The sequence below is a fragment of the Micromys minutus genome (assembly GCF_963924665.1).
Source record: "Micromys minutus genome assembly, chromosome: 20".
Classification (NCBI taxonomy): Eukaryota; Metazoa; Chordata; class Mammalia; order Rodentia; family Muridae; genus Micromys; species Micromys minutus.
Window position 1 is genome coordinate 19,968,584 of NC_137955.1, and position 3,691 is coordinate 19,972,274.

The 3,691-nt window shown below is 40.5% G+C and overlaps 1 pseudogene across 1 annotated transcript; it reads right to left on the reverse strand.

Annotated features, from left to right (window-relative positions):
* Positions 1 to 309: 309 nt before the first annotated feature.
* On the reverse strand, positions 310 to 3,481 carry LOC308433664 (E3 ubiquitin-protein ligase makorin-2-like; annotated as a pseudogene). Its single transcript has 2 exons — positions 3,455 to 3,481; positions 310 to 1,637 (listed from the first exon to the last, which is right to left on the reverse strand). The product of its transcript is annotated as an E3 ubiquitin-protein ligase makorin-2-like (transcript).
* Positions 3,482 to 3,691: the final 210 nt, after the last annotated feature.

Sequence of the window (3,691 nt, forward strand, 5' to 3'; positions counted from 1 at the left end):
GTCACAAAAGAAAGAGGGCAGTTAGGTTTCATTTAAAAGCAATCCAAACAGCTGGACCACGTAGCTGGTCCCTGATAAAGGGGCTGGAGATACAACTGAGAGCTCAACTCTAAATGTCATAATTCCATGGACTTGGTGATCCCCCCCTTCCCTTCACCAGGGCAGGGAAAGTGAATCATGAAGAGACCAAGGGGACTCACGACTGCATTCACATCCCGGTATCACAGTCACCTCAGGTCAGTGACAGATGTGTCTACACCATGCCTTGGAAAGTTGACTGCAGAGCCCTAATGAAGGCATCAGCACTGACTAGGGTTCTGATGACTCTACTCCAGAAAGGTGCATGAAGAGGTCTCCTAGCTCTGTCCCATCCACATCTTCAGTGCTGCGGACTTGTCGGGTTTCTCATTTTTCAATAAAATCCCAAAGCCACATTGAGATAAAGAGCCTCGCGGTGCCTTCAGAACATCGCTACTTCTGAGGTTTTTCTGGCTTTTCCCATCAGGGTAAGCATGGCAGTAAAGGCACTTGATTCCTGAGGGGCAGGTCCCCTTGCCTTGTTCAAAGTATTTACATGCCTCTTTCCCCATCCCCTGTTTGAAAGCTTCAATTAATTCACTCTTTTTATTCTGATTTTCTACCCAATACATGCTTGGAATTACAAGCTCTGATATCACACAGCACTCTAGACAAGACTTGATGATCATCAGGTTTTCAAACTGCTTGACACATCTCCATTGACAGGATAGGCAGTGGGTGTGGCTGCAGTTGGAGAACATGCCAAACCTCTCAGAAGCAAATGCTTTCTCCAGGATCACCACCATACAGCTGCTGAACACTGTCGCGCTCGCCTGGGAGGCAAAACCCTTTTCCATCTCATGTTCAAATGTCGACATAAACATTTTCTCGTGATCTTTCCTTTCTTCTGGGTCAAATGGGGTGGAGGACTTGAAGCCTGCAGATCTCACACAGGTGCCATGCAGATAGACACGGGCATCTCCAAACCCGCACTCCCCAGCAACAGCCTAGGTACACAACTCTTGCTCATGGCTGTAGGAACTGCTGGCCTCCAAGTCATTCAGGCAAGTCCTGATGACATCGAGGTAGGAAAGGGGCTTCATTGCTGGTCTGGTCTGAGGCTCACTGATGCCATCCGAAGGAGTCTTGTCTTCAGCCAGCCCAGTGAGACTGCGGTCTGTGCACAATGCGGTCTTCTCTTGCTTTCCAGGGTCATTGGAGTGTGTCCTCATAACAGATGTGGCAATGTCGGAAGAAGGCTGAGGCCTATGCAGGACTGAGGAGGGTGAAGGATGGGGTGCAGGACCCACAGCTCCACCTGCTGCAGCCGGGAGCTTTGTATGATCATATCTGCAGCGTGCACCGTAAGCACAGTAGCCCATATGGTAGCAGATGGTAGATGGCTTGCTGTTTGCCAAGCCATATGAAAATAGGCACTGGCTGCCTTCCCGACATGCACCATGCATAAAATACCTGCAGGTGACCTGCCTGGTGCTCAAGGCAGGGCCACAGGCTGAAATCTCAGAGCCACCAGCACTGTGGCCCAGTCCAGCCCTGCCCTGTCCTGCTCCACCCCAACCTGCCCCGCGTGCAGATGTTTCTAAACAACTGCAGTTGGCCTACAGTAGTTATACTAATAATTGACTCATATTATTTTTGATAACATACTTGGAGCTTCTCAATCACACATTTCCAAAAGCATATTTTGAGACATACTCTTATCTTGATGAGTATGAAGAACTGATTATTTATTTTGGGGTGAAGATTGCAAAGATAATCCTCAATTTTAATAGAAAAAAGTTTCAAAGTTTAATGATACTACACAAGCTTTTTGCTTATTTTCAGGAACAGACCCTCAACATAATGAACATAGTTATACAAACTCAAACAATAAAAGAAAATCTTTCGTGTTTGGTAGTACTAATAAAGTACATGAAAATAAAGAACAGTCAGAAAAAGAGGCCACCCAAGTGAAAAAGTCACTTAAATAAAAATGTGTCCCCCAATCATCAATGAGGTGGTGGTAAGTCTTTGAACTCATACAAAAACATGATGATTGCTCAAATAAATTTCTCTTCTACAATGGCACTACAATGTATCTTAAGAACAAACAATATCCTAATATGTTCTACACATGCTCTTATTTTAAGTTATAGATAATTCCATATAGCTGTAGCTCTGTAATCATGTTTGTTATTCATTAGGGAAAAAATATATGAGATTTCTCATGTGAGATGAGAACAGCATGAAAGGAAAGAATAAATTCATCCCCAAATCAAATACAGAGTCAGGTCTAACACGTCGATAGAGAGCCTTATGTTTGAGACAGTCATGTTGGGATTAAGACCACCCAGACATCTTCAATTATGTGTGTTAATAACTGTGTGTTAAGCGTGCATTTCAAGACATATTAACACAGAACTATAGTGAATTTTGAATACCAATGAACCTATTTATTTATTCTGAAAACATGGAAATATTCATGTTTCTTAATAAAAGCCCAGCTTGAACTATATTTATCCTACATACATTCTTTAAATATTTGACTTCACATATGCTATTTCACTTGATTTTTGTAACCTCCTTTGAACATAAAAATTACTATTTTCTAGCTCCTATTTTTAGTTAACATTCAAAACTATAGAATTTATTATTATATTTCATGCATGTATCAGTGTACTTTATTCATATGCAAGCCCTTAGCTAACGCCCTTAACCATCCATTGTTCCTACTCTCCCTACCTTAATAACCTTCCTTATGCTTCCATGTCATACATAAGACATCTGTGTAGTTAAAATCAAGATTCTATATGTAAAAGAAAATGTTATATTTGTCTTCCTTTTTCCTACCTTTTATTAATTTGATCCTTCTCTCTTTTCTTTTCATACCCTTTACTTCCTGATCTTTAATATATCTCATGTTCTACATTCATGCAAAATACTTCTGTGTGTGTCTCTGTGGATACGTTTATAATCTTGTACTTCAAGTACAATATTACTTTAAGTGCAGATTCCACACAAAGAGAAACTATATATTTGTTCTTCTTAGCCTGGCTTAACAACCATTCTCTTGCAAATTACTTAATTTAATTCTTCCTTAAGGCTGTATATATATATATATATATATATATATATCCAGTATGTTTGTATGTATATGTACACATCTATATCCCATGGAGCTCTTCCTTTGTGAATGAGTGTCTAGTCTGCTTTCATACCTATCTTGTTGTGAATAGTACACAAAGGTAGAAATACAGGTATCTCTGAGGTACGCTCACCTAAAAAAGACGAGAGTCGAAGATTAAGGAAAGTGCTCAAAAGAACTTGGATCTTTTATATCATGATCATGTGCTTATTAAGATAAAGGCAGTGTTAAGAGGAAAAAGAAGGAAGTTCCTCCCTCCATTAAATTAATTGATTAGTTTGTTTGCTTTACACAGGGTGGAGGGAGGCTCATGCCCATGGTGTCGCTGTGCCTCTGATAGGATAATGTGTAGGAATCAGTTCTTTCCTTCCATCATATGATTCCTGGAGATGGGCCTCGGGTTGTCAGCTTGGTGTCAGAAGTGTTTACCTACTAAGACATAGCATAATACTAGCAATGTCCTCTTTTACCCTTATTTTTCCCCCTTAAACCAAAAGTAATAGCTTAATTATTAAATCTCTCTCTCAT